The sequence below is a fragment of the Chiloscyllium punctatum genome, chromosome 8 (genome assembly GCF_047496795.1).
Source record: "Chiloscyllium punctatum isolate Juve2018m chromosome 8, sChiPun1.3, whole genome shotgun sequence".
NCBI lineage: Eukaryota > Metazoa > Chordata > Chondrichthyes > Orectolobiformes > Hemiscylliidae > Chiloscyllium > Chiloscyllium punctatum.
Window position 1 is genome coordinate 63,971,068 of NC_092746.1, and position 13,197 is coordinate 63,984,264.

The window sequence follows — 13,197 nt, forward strand, 5'->3', positions numbered from 1 at the left end:
GAGACAGGAGTTCTGCCTAATGCTGGACAGAACCCATCCAAGTGGAGGGCTAGTTGCTCACTGCATTTTAGGAGCCAACCCCTCCCGTTGCCCTCAGATCTGCCTGCAGGGGCTGAAAAATGCCACCCTGTGAGCTTGAAGCGCCAGAAAACATGGTTCACTAGTTATTAGCCGAATAGTTTGATGGCAAGAAAATTGAATATCTGAATGGCAGTGCGTGTACCAAGATGCAATGAGCAGTGGTAGTGGTCAGCACTGCTACCTCACAGTGCCAGGGGCCTGTGTTCAATTCCAGCCTTGGGTGACTGTGTGGAGTTTGCACATTCTCCCTGTGTCTGTGTGGGTTTCCTCTGGGTGCTTTGGGTTCCTCCCAGAGTCTAAAGATGTGCATGTTAGGTGGATTGCCCATGCTAAATTGCCCTAGTGTTCAGCAATGTGCAGACTAGGTGGATTAGCCATGAGAAATGTGAGTTTATGGGGATAGGACAGGATGCTCTTCGGAGTGTCGGTGCAGACTCAATGGGCCAAATGGCCTCTATCTGCACAGTCGGGATTCTATGACGAGTTAAAAAAGAAAGTTTCTCTGTGACAAGCAGGAAGGGGAAATTAACTTCCAAAATGTTCCTTGCTATTTCATAGAAAAATGGAAATGAAAGGTACCTTTCTAGTTGTAAAATTCTTAATGCTGATTTTACAACCCAAACCCTAAAAATTTAGATGCCATATACAGCCAGAAAGCAGAAAAATTACTTTCGTTATAGTTTCCACAGAGACACAAGGAAATGTGTTTTTGAGAGCTGGCTAGATACAGAATAAGAAATCAGTCTGTATAAACAGCTGATCTTGAGCCTAACTAGGAATGTAGCCACATCTATAAGCAGAATATAAAATGAGTGAATCCATGTATATATTCACGTTTTTGTAGCGACTGGGGAAAGAAAATAAACAGGTGCTGTTTCATCTGGAAAAGAGATGAGTTCTAGTAACATCTAGCAGTAAGGTGCAGGTTTTCACTTCAGTGGAATTTCCTCAGTGACATCCAAGGCTGCAAAAAATTGAGAAAAAAAACACGAGTCCCAGCGATCGCTGAACTGTTATTAATTTATTTCTTTCTCCTTTTTTTATTCTGTGCAATGCTTTCTCTCTTCGTAATTCACCTGGACATGAGAACTTTCGATGTTTTATCTGACTGCATGACAGGTGTATCATTTATAAAGAGGACTTACTGCCAATAGATTCATACTTACCAGAGTTATAGAAGGTTTTAATGGTCAAAGGGAAAAACCGGTTCAGGAAAGGGAAAGTGTGACTGATGGGGAGTTGGGTAACAGGGACTTGGAAGAAGTAGAAGAGGTCCCACAGACATTGGTCCTGTCCAACAGATATCATGTACTTACTGTTTGTGAGGACAAGGAGAAAGTCTGCACTGAGGACAGCCACAATTCGGAGTATGGCACAGTGGCTCACAAGGCAATCTAGGAGAGAAGGAGGACAAAAGTGAGGACTGCAGATGCTGGAAAGTCAAGAGTCGAAAAGTGTGCCACTGGAAAAGCACAGCAGGTGAGTCGATATTTCGGTCATAAGCCCTTCATCAGGAGTGAGGAGAGGAGTCAGTACAAAGTGCAGAATAGAAATGTGATCGCAGTAGGGGGACTCAGTAATTAGAAGGAAACATCTCCTCAGCTGACAACACTGAGGGATGTGTTATCTACCCCATCTCAATGTAAGGCATTTCTGATTTCACCTGGGGAGAGGACATGGAGGGGTGGCCTTTTAAGATTCTATAAAATCATGAGGGGCATAGATAAGGTGAATAAGCAAGGTATTTTCCTTAGGGTGAGGGAGTTCAAAATTAGGAGACATATTCTTAATGTGAAAGGAGAAAGATTTAAAAGTATATGAGGGGCAACCTTTTTACACAGAGGGTGACACATATATGGAATAAGCTGCCACAGGAAGTGCTTGGTGCAGGTACAGTTGCAACACTTGAAAGATATTTGGACAGGTTCATAAATAGGAAAGGTTTAGAGAGACATAAACAAAACGCAGACAAGTAGGACTAGTTTAGTTTGGGAAACTTAGTCAGCATGGACTAGTTGGACGGAAGGATCTGTTTCCTTGCTGTATGATTCTGTAACTCATGAGCAAGGACACCCAAATCTTTTTAGCCATCAACAGTTTCCAAACTCCCACCAATTAAGAAATACTCTACTTTTCAATTTTTTTCCAATCGTAGCAGACACCTTCACATTTTTGTTACACTGTACACTACCCACATACTCAGCCTTTGATCCTTAATGCTTTCTTAACCATTAACATAAAAACGGTTCACCCACCTTTTCATAGTCGTAGTTGCTGCTTCTTCACACGGCAGGAATTTCTTTGTGTGTGTGTCTCACTCTCTCGCTCTCTCTCTCTCTCTGTGTCCCCCTCTCTCTCTTTCTGTCCCCCCCCCCCCCTCTCTCTCTCTCTCTCTCTCTCTCTCTCTCTCTCTCTCTCTCTCTCTCTCTCTCTCTCTCTCTGTGTCCCCCTCTCTCTCTCTTTCTGTCCCCCTCTCTCTCTCTCTCTGTACCTCCCTCTGTCTCTCAGTCTCTATTTATGTTTCCAAAGAGAACTATCCTGCTGTCTATGTCAGGATGTGAAATCTGTTATTTGATTTTCAATGGATTTTGATTTGGGTTTGTTTCCTCATGACAACCAGATGTCACGGACCTGTCTACAGGGAGAGGTTTCATACATCACCATCCCACATTCAGGACATTCTGTTTGACTCGAAATTAAAGGAGACATTTTAAAACGCAACTATCTTGTCTGATTTAATGTTCATAATAGCATAGAGTATGTACATGCACAGCAGAGAAGTGCATGATGAGAGAATATCAAGGTAACAGAGAAGAAGTCAAATAAACAATTCGGTAATCAAAGAGGAATACAAAACAAAATAATAAAATATTTAACAGGCACATCAAATTAAAGAAAAAGTAAGGCTGTGATGGAAAAGCACTATTAAGGAATAGATAGGATATACTACAGTTAATGATAAAGAGATGACGGAAATATTAAATAATAAGCTGACTTTGTTTTTTTACCTGGGATTATTACATAAGTGTGTTTAAAATTTTAAAAAGTGGATCTATGGAACATACCAAACAAACTCACAAAGGATGAAGCTCCTGGTACTGATGATTTGCATCTGTATATTTTGAAGTAATCCAGGAGAGAGAAAGCAGAGACATTGCTACTCATTTTAATAATTCATTAAAAAAAATGGACAGCCAACTGACTGGCAGACAACTGTGTAATTTCTGTACTTATAAATGAGACAGAATATATCCAGGAAATCCCAGGTCAGTTAGCTTCACGTCAGTGGTGTGAAAATAATGGAATCTATGCTAAAGAAGTGAACCAAAGACTATCTAGAAATGAGAACTATAATAATGAATAGTCAGCGTGAATTTCAAAAGGGAAATTAGTGCTTGTCCAACATTATTGAAGATTTAATAGTGAGGTAAGCTGATTGAAATGCAGTAGTCATAATTTATCTAGAATTCTCAAAAATGCTTCAGTAAGATGCCCCACCATTAACTAATGAATATGATCAGAGAACATGGAGTGAGAGGACATGGCATTCCAAGCTCACTTCAAGTCAGAAAGCAGACTGTGGGAATACAGGACAGATATTCAGGGTGAATGAAGGTAGAAAGTGGTTCTGTACAAGAATCAGCATTTGAACAACTGCTGTTCATGAATTGCAGTGATGATTTGGATTTTGGAATACAAAATATCATTTCTAAATTTAGAAACGAACTAATCAATACTGAGGAGGGCTACAATAAGTTACAGGAAAAGATTAATAAACAAGTAGAATGAGAAAATAGTTAGCAAATGAAGTTCAAAACAGATAAATGTGAAGTAGTATATATTTGGTAGGAAGAATTGAGATGTAGCTAATTATTTGGGATATATCAGATTAGCTGAGATCAAGGAACAAAGGGATCTCAGAATTCAAATATGCTAGTCAGTAAAATAAAACAAAGAACTGTGGATGCTGAAAATCTAAAACAAAATCAGAAATTAGAAACTCAGCAGGTCTGACAGTGTCTGTGGAGAGAAAGCAGAGTTAACATTTCAAGTCCAATGATGATTCTTCAGAGCTGCTGAGCTTCTCCATCAATTTCTGATTTTGTGCTAAACACCAATGTTATGCCACAGGTTTTGCGTAGCAATTTTTTTAAAAAGTGAAAATAAAGAAGCAAGAGGAAACCTTTGCTCGTAGCAAGAGTGGAGCAGGAAATGCTTGTTCCCAACTCTGGTACTTACCTAATCCCAACATCCCAGACCTGGCTATATTCCCATGTCAAACTGGATTGTCACTGGCTTGGCCTTCTCCATAACCAACACTACCAAAGTGCCCGAAGTACAAAAGTCCCACCTCACTCAAGTGTGGAGCTGCATAAACAGGAGCTCCTATCTGTTGGTGAGGCGGCTCACCCATCCTTGACAGTGCAGATCTAAGTGGTACTAGCGGAGCAGTGCTCCCATGTACTGACAGCAAGGTTATTAGCAGTACAGGAGTTGAGTTCAAGTAAGGTGAAGAAATCCAAGTTGGGATGAGTGGGTGGGTGAAAGGGATCCTGGAGAAGGAGGAGGCAATGACTGAGTTGTCTTGGTGGTGAAGAAGGGCTGTGTGAATGGGGAGAGTGATGACAAGAGAGGGAAGAGTTGATAATGTAGGGATGGATGGGAAAGGAGGGGAGGCTGAGTAAATTATTTCATTTATTCAAGGACAATAAATCTTAACAGTTTAAGACAAAACACTGCAAAAACCTTATATAATTCAGGTCACATACTCACTTCTTAATTTGATCATTTCACAGCATATGTTGACCAACTGTTCCAGTGTTAGCTGGGACACAGCATTTTCCACAGTACATAGAACAAGCATTGTTCCTATTTACTGATTCATCCAAAGCCTCACTTACCTTTGCTGATGGGGCGGCCTAACTCTCCCCAGAGTCTAGATTAGAGTGGTGCTGGAAAAGCACAGCAGGTCAGGCAGCGTCCGAGGAGCAGGAAAATCAATGTTTTGGGCAAAAGCCCTTCATTAGGAATAGAGGCAGGGTGCATTCTGCAGGCACCCTGCCTCTATTCCTGATGAAGGGCTTTTGCCCAAAACATTGATTTTCCTGCTCCTCGGATACTGCCTGACCTGCTGTGCTCTTCCAGCACCACTCTAATCTCGACTCTGGTTTCCAGCATCTACAGTCCTTGTTTTTACCTAACTGTCCCCAGCCTTATCCTGTTTTTGGGCGTCTATGATCCTTCAGTTTTAACATTTTACTGAAAGTACTTCTAACAGAAAACTGATTATCTATTTAACCCTTAATTTACTGAAACTGCTTAACTCTTATTCAGCCCCTTCAACTCCCCATTTTGGGCCTTGGTCTGGCCCAACTTCACGGTTTTGCCCTTTGTCCGTGCACTCTCCCACACATAGGTACTGAGCTTAGGACTGTAAAGGTACCACGTTATATAGGTTGACCCAGCCAAACAGGCTCTTGGCTCATGTGTTTGGCTTCACATTCTCTGAATCCTATACTCGTTGCCATTTCTTGTGTGTCTGTCTGGTGCTTTGAACCAAATAGGTTTAGCATAGAACCAAGACTTACCGGGAGATAACCAAAATGTGAAGCACGATCCTAATACATTGTTGTATCTGTATATTCACTCCAAAATTCTGCTCACACCAAGTGGTGGTATGTATTTGTTCAAGAAGGCAGCTCACTGTCACCTTTTCAAGAGCAGCTCGGGATTGGGAATAAATGTTGGCCCAGCCAAAGATACCCTCATTAGGATTTTTTTTTCAATTGTCAACCAGTGCCCTAACTTGCATTGCTTTATGTAATATGTTCTATTTAATTGGTGAACCTCATCTTGAGTAGATGTAAGATGTTTGGGCAACAGTGGGATAACATTGGAAAGCTGGCCGAGATACTGCAACTGTTCCTTTCCTGCAGGTGTCCACCAGTTCTATATTTACTACCTGTCTGAAACCTATGAGTATAAGCACAAGCTGGTTATGGGACGGGATCAATTGTTCCTTATAGCACATTTTTTTGTGATATGGTAATGCAATATCTCCCTATACCCAGATATGCAGCGTAGATTGGTTCTACTGCAACCCATATGGCTTCCGTCATATAGTTGGCTGTTGCATGAAACCTGCACCTTGCTTCTTCTGTCTCATATTTTGGATGTGATTGTAATACTGAAGAGGCTGCTACGTTGCATGTACCTGAAGTGGTGCTCACCATTTTCCTATCTGTCTTTACTGTATATGGTGGTATATTATGATGCTTTGCATCATCATCATCTCCTTGATGCTCCAATATTTTCTACTCGACTTCATATTTCAATGGATGTTAACTGGCATTGCCATAACAATGCTAATTAAAATTATTATTTGTAACAGAAACTGCATCAGCGTTATGAACACCTATTAAACTTGTGATCTAGCAGATGCTGAGACCATGTAAACATTAGTTATCCACAGACCTACCTCATACTTATGAATTTGTGTTAGGTTTTCACTTGTCTACTTAAGGATCCAGGATTCATATCATTCCTGACTGCATAATTTGAAAGACTCTTCTTTACATATATTAATTAATGATATTTGCAAGACTGATACAATGGCCAAAATCTGAATTAGGTGTGTCAAGTCTTGGTCTGGACTGAGCAGTTTGTTTGCATTCCTTGTCTCATTTCCAGAACTTTTTCGGAAATTTAAGGTCCAAACCTTTTGGTTCACTGCTGCCATATCAATCGAATTATGACTGATGTCCCTAGACTTGAGTGAATTGGGGGGTGGTTATGGGCAGGGAGGGAATCATTGAATTGGAGTTGGGAGGGAGTTAAGGGCTGAGTTATGGAAGTAGTTGGAAGGCAGCAATGCACTGAGGGAGTAGATTTTGCTGAGGAGGAAAGGCATGTGTGGTTGCAGAGGAACAGGTTTGCGAAGAGGGCTATGTAGAATTCCTACAGTGTGGAAACAGGCCCTTCAGTCAACAAGTCCACATCAACCCTCCGAAGAGTAACCCGCCCAGACCCTAAATAGAATTCAAAGTCTGTTTGATGAGAAGAGATTTGCTCATTATGATATATGGGGCTTCATTGAGCATTCGTAAGAAAATATGGAGAGCTTGGCTGGAGAATACAGAGTAGATAGTATATTGATAATTTTACCCAGTATTTTAAAAAACATAAATTTTAATATTCACTGATGTGTTTTATATGTTGATTTATGATAAATAAGCTCTAAAGATGCATACCATATACTCCAATGCTGCTCTATTTTACTGATTTGCCTTTGCTGCCATCTGTGGTCACAGTAATTTTCAAAAGCTTTCTTTTATATGTTTTAACACATCAGATACAAGCCTCAGCAGCAGTGCCTCTGTTACCCATCATTCATTGTGTTTGAAGAGAAGGTGGTGATTTAAAGTCGGGTAACATTGGAAATGGTTTGCAGAGCACCGCCTTTGTTTTGCTTCACATGTGCATAATCCAAGAACGTCACTTATGAGGGTGATAGTTTGAGAAAAAAGTGTTGATATGTTTTCAGTTGTGGAACAGATTCAATGGGCTGAATGGTCCACTCCTGCTCGTGTGTTACTATGATCTCACGTATTGACTCTGTCTTGTATTGCATGTACTGATTGAATGCTAAATGCTCAGATAACTTGGTGATTTTATACAGATACACTGCTCCATAATCTTGACAGCAATAAAAAAAGTTAAAAGAGGAAGAAAAATAGTTCAAAGGCTTTCAAGTTTAATAATTGTTACAATTAACGTGGCCGAGAAGCAAAAGCATTTCACAGCAGATCGTAAAGAGCTATAATATTGTCTTTTGCCTCTCTCATGGTTTGTGGATGAACAAGAGGGTTTACCAAGTTTGGGTCACATTTCAGTGAACTCTGGAAAGTAGCAAAAATAGAAATTGGTGGAAAAGGTGAGCAGATCTGGCAGCATCAGTGGTGTTTTGAAGTTCAGAACTAAGCTCACTGGACCCAAAACATTATATCTGCTTTCTGTCCACAGATCCTGCCAGACCTACTGAGTTTTTCCAGCAGTTTTTCTTTTCTTTTGTTTTGATTTCCAGTATCTGCAGTTCTTCTGTTTTTTTCTTCAGGAAAGTAGCAAATATAAAATGGGGCTTGACCCAAGCTGTTTAATTATAGGCTTGTCAGCCTATTTTTTTCTTGTAGGAAAAGTTAATTTTAAACAACATTTAAGGACAGCATTAGGAATCAATTTGAAGGACATGGTCAATACAGGATGCACACACATATTTGAACATAGTGCCCTACATGTGAAACACGTGCTGTGTTCAACTGTGTGAAGCACGACACCTGAGATTAGATTCCCTCCCGTGTAGAAACAAGCCTTTCGGCCCAACAAGTCCACTCTGACCCGCCGAAGAGTACCCACCCAGACCCATCTCCCCACATTTACCCCTGACTAATGCATCTCACAGTATGGGTAATTTAGCATGGCCAATTCATCTGGCCTGCACATCTTTGGACTGTGGGAGGAAACCGGAGCACCTGCAGGAAACCCATGCTGACATGGGGACAATGTGCAAACTCCACACAGTCAGTCACTTGAGCCAGGAATCAAACCCAGGTCCCTGGCACTGTGAGGCAGCAGTGCTAACTACTCAGCCACTGTGCCGCCTCACACAGGGCCATTGGAAGCAAGATCAATAGATCCAGCTACTGCAGGGATGACTATGGCTGCTGCTGCGATGCAACAAAGGTGCAGAGAAATCGGGGAGAACAAGATGCTCTGAAAGCAGAGTACCAGAAACAACATCCACTGGCTACCAAATGCCTCTACATGAAGCTGTCACAGCTGAAGTTCCCCTCAGAACGAGCAGGAAGTCCAAGAGATATTGTTCTTAATGCTATTTGGTAGCAATTCTATCCCAGTAGCCAAATGGTGACAGCTGTGTTAGATTTTTATGATACTTGCTACTTCCAAGGATACATTGTCGACCTGTGTGAGAATCCCACAATCCTCAACCCACAAATATGTCAAAGCTATTGCTGATTCCATTTGTGCCAGGTGTGAGTAAGTACTCACCAACATGTGCATGTATGCAAGGCTGCCATTTCTCAATAATGGGATGGTGCTGTGAGGATAAGGTATCAGTAATCATCGAGCACTCCCAATCCCCCATTGTTACGTCATGGCTTGTGCTGTATTCATTGGAGAAAAGGTCTCACCAACATAACTGGCATCTTTCAGGTACAGACAATTGACTGTACACGCATCATATCAGATTGCCATATCATAATACAGCTGACTTTGTGAACAGAAATGGATTCTATTCCATCCATGTACAAGTTATCTCTGACCATCGGTACCACACCCTAGAAAGGAGCAGCTATGAAACTTACATTCTTGAGAACTGTCACGTTTCTGCTTTGTTTCAAGGGCCAGACAAGCGACAGGGCTACTTTTTACAACCAAGGCTGATGATTCTGTTATGCAATCCCTGACCAAGGCCAGGCATAGATCAGATGCAGCCCATTTTTTAGCTACAGGTATGCAGGCTGATAAAGTTTTCAAACATCAGAAGTTACACAATTTTTTTGACAAGGGCCTTTGTGCAGTAGACAGTAGGCCTCCTATAGATGAGTTTCCAGTGCTTGAATCAGTTTTGGGAGGGTGGGGGAGTTTGGAGGTGGTTTAGGGTCTTGCAGTTCAATCTAGACAAGACTGTGCCTCATTATCCAAGCAAGCTGTGCTCTGCACAACTAGAGCATGCAAAGAAGAGATGTGATAGAATCTCAGGAGATGGGAGAGTGGCAGCAGTGTTCTGAGGAGGAAGCTGAGGACATTGAGCAGGAAAAACATCTCTTGCATCATAGTATGCTGCAGTGTCAGGCGCAAGAGGCCTGATATAAGATGATATGAGCTTACTGCAATATCATTCATTATTTATAAATTTGTTGCTGCTTGGTAGGTAAGTTGTCCCCATCTGTTCCCAGAAGTAAATGCAACTTCTGTTTGTTTGCAATTTGATTTGTCTTAGATTAGTAACGCATTGTACTTAACGAAATTGTAATAAATTCAATTTGGGTTTTGGTTGTGATTTTGCAGCACTGGCTAAAATTTATTTTTGTTTTTTGTGTAATCATGGAGGGAGGCACAGTAACTAACTTTCATAATGAGCGTTTTGCTAGTAGCCATCATGCTGGATAGAAAATATCTCCCAGCATTGCTCAAGTTATAGTTGAGTGCATTTTTCACGCACTACTTTCGTCTGTAGCCTTAGCTTATCACCACCTTAATGTGATGAGTTTTCTATCGAGGCAAAAACCTCGAACTGCATTTTCACCACTTGCTTAATAGACCTCAGTGCCTGCCAGCCAAAAGACAAATGTGACATATAAAAGACATTTTCAAATCTTCAGTACATAGTCTGGATAAAATGTATGTCAAATTTGAAATGCATGCAAATTGAAGGGTCTTCTCTTTAAACTTGGTTCCTTTTGAAAATTGCCTGAAGGGCACTGTCAGGAAAATACTGAGACTTCTGCTCATTTATGTACAGCGTTTTGCCACTTAGAAATAATTTACAACTTCGAGGCTTAACTGAAAATAGGAAATATGCTATTTGTGAAAGTTATTGGAACCGCAAGAATACTGAAATAGAATACTAAATGGAAATGAGAAAAATATTAATGTACATAAAGGATAAGTTTACTGGACTATAAGTCACATGATTTTTGAATGCTGCTAGATCAGTGAAAAGACACTCAAATTTGAGGACAATATGGTTTCATTTTTGAATTTTAATTTGCCAGGAAGCAATCTGAATGAATTATTTGTTTTCTCCTAACTTCCCTGTTCTTCATCTCAAGCTGTTGTTGGGAAACAGTTCCCTGACTGCTGATAGCCCTCTGCCTTCTCTCATTTGATCATTCTTCAGATGGCAGTGAGTACAAATGGAGTGTTCAAGCACAAACAGCACAGTCAAGCCTGGTCGTCTTCTGCTCTGACATTTGGATAACGATTACTGGATACCTACCAGAAGTATGGGGCAGGATTATGTCCTCCCTAAAAACGGGGAGAGAATAGAAAGGGAAATAATTGCACTGGCAGGATGCTTGTGCCCTTGTCAGTACCTCATCAGTTAAGAATAAGAAAGTGCATTGGAGAACTTCTTGACCTGCAATCAATTAATCTCTTCAAGGCCTCAACTTGCCACTTCCCTGATTACCTACTTTCCCAGTTGGTAACAAAGGTGGCTAGTTTCCTGACTAGGAAATTTGGGCACTTGCCTGCTGATGACAGGTCTTGGCAGCTGCCTCTGAAAGCTAGCCTTATGTCCATTCCTATGAACCACTGACCCCTTCTCTCCTGATGACCCTCACCTTGAAACAAGAAGAAAGATCGTTTCACTGCTGAATCCCAAAAAGTGGAGTTCATGGCCAAGGATCTTTTAAAACCTGACATTGCCAGCCACAACTTATTCACCCTCTTCTAGTAACCCGGGATGCAAGTGTCGAGGAGGAGAGAGGCTGAGAAACTCACTGAAGCTTGTCAATCAGCTCTTAAGTTGATTGGTGCTTGAGTCAGTGAGTGGTCTTGTTGATGGGGATGGCAGCTACCATCTAATATACCACCTCCACATATTGTCATGAAAAGGAAAATGGCAATCGAGATCTTTCTATATTTTCTCCCCGTCCCCAAACTTGGGTTCCCGTTAGGCAGTTGATGCACTCTACAGTTCTATTTAACTGAGACAGTGTAATTTAATGCAGATCAGGAATTCAACCACAAAGGTAAAAAGAAAACATAGTTGGACTTATGTACAGGCCTCCAAACAGTCGTCAGAGGCTTGGTCGCAAGATACACCAAAAGATAGAAAAGGTGTGTAAGAAAGGCAAAATTATAGTGATCTTGGGGGATATCAATAGGTAGGTGGACTGGGAAAATGAGGTTGGTAGTGGATTGCAAGAAAAGGAGTCTGTGGAATGTGTACGAGATAGATGTTTGGAGCATCTCGTGGAGCCCAAACACTGGCAATCCTGGATATAGTGTTTGTGCAATGAGACAGATTTGAAAAGGGAGCCAGACTTGATAAGGGAGCTTAAGGTGAAGGAACCCTTAGAAGGCAGTGATCATTATATGATTGAATTTACTTTGCAGTTTGAGAAGGCGAAGATAGAATCAGCAGTAACCTGAAGAAAGGCAACTACAGAGGCATGAGGGAGGAACTGGGTAGAATTGACTGGGAGAGGAGCCTAGCATGAAAGACCGTGGAACAGCAATGGCAGGAGTTTCTGGGAGTCATTCAGGAGACACAGCAGAGATTCATCCCGAGGTAAAAGAAGCAGGGTACAGGGAGGATGAGGCAATCATGGATGACTAGGGAAGTCAGGGATAGCATAAAAGCAAAAGAGAAAGCATTTAATGTCACGAAGAGCAGTGGGAAGCCAGCGGATTGGGAAGCTTACAAAGACCCACAGAGGGCAGCAAAACAAGAAATGAGATGGGAGAAGATTAAATATAAAGGTAAGCTAGCCAGTGGTGTCATAGTCATGGAGATGTACAGCACGGAAACAGACCCTTCGGTCCAACTCGTCCATGACGACCAGATATCCCAGTCCAATCTAGTCCCATCTGCCAGCATCTGGCCCACATCCATCCAAACCCTTCCTATTCATATACCATCCAGATGCCTTTTAAGTGTTGCAATTGTTCCAGTCTCCATCACTTCCTCTGGCAGCTCCTTCTATACACGTACCACCCTCTGCGTGAAGAAATTGTTCCTTAGGTCTTTTTTATATCATCCTAAACCTATGCCATCTTGTAATGGACCCAGCACTGACCCCTGCAGCACTCCACTGGTCACAGGCCTCCAGTCTGAAAAACAACCCTCCACCACCACCCTCTGTCTTCTACCTTTGAGCCAGTTCTGTATCCAAATGGCTAGATCTCCCTGTATTCCATGAGATCTAACCATGCTAACCAGTCTCCCATGGGGAACCTTGTTGAATGCCTTACTGAAGTCCATATAGATCACGTCCAAAGTTCTGCCCTCATCAATCCTCTTTGTTACTTCTTCAGAAAACTCAATCAAGTTTGTGTGACATGATTTCCCACACACAAAGCCATGTT

At 41.6% G+C, this 13,197-nt stretch overlaps 1 protein-coding gene across 7 annotated transcripts in view; it reads left to right on the plus strand.

Annotated features, from left to right (window-relative positions):
- Positions 1 to 13,197, plus strand: part of tpk1 (thiamin pyrophosphokinase 1) — a 385,692-nt gene that overhangs the window by 209,155 nt on the left and 163,340 nt on the right. The gene's annotated exons all lie outside the window — the stretch shown is intronic.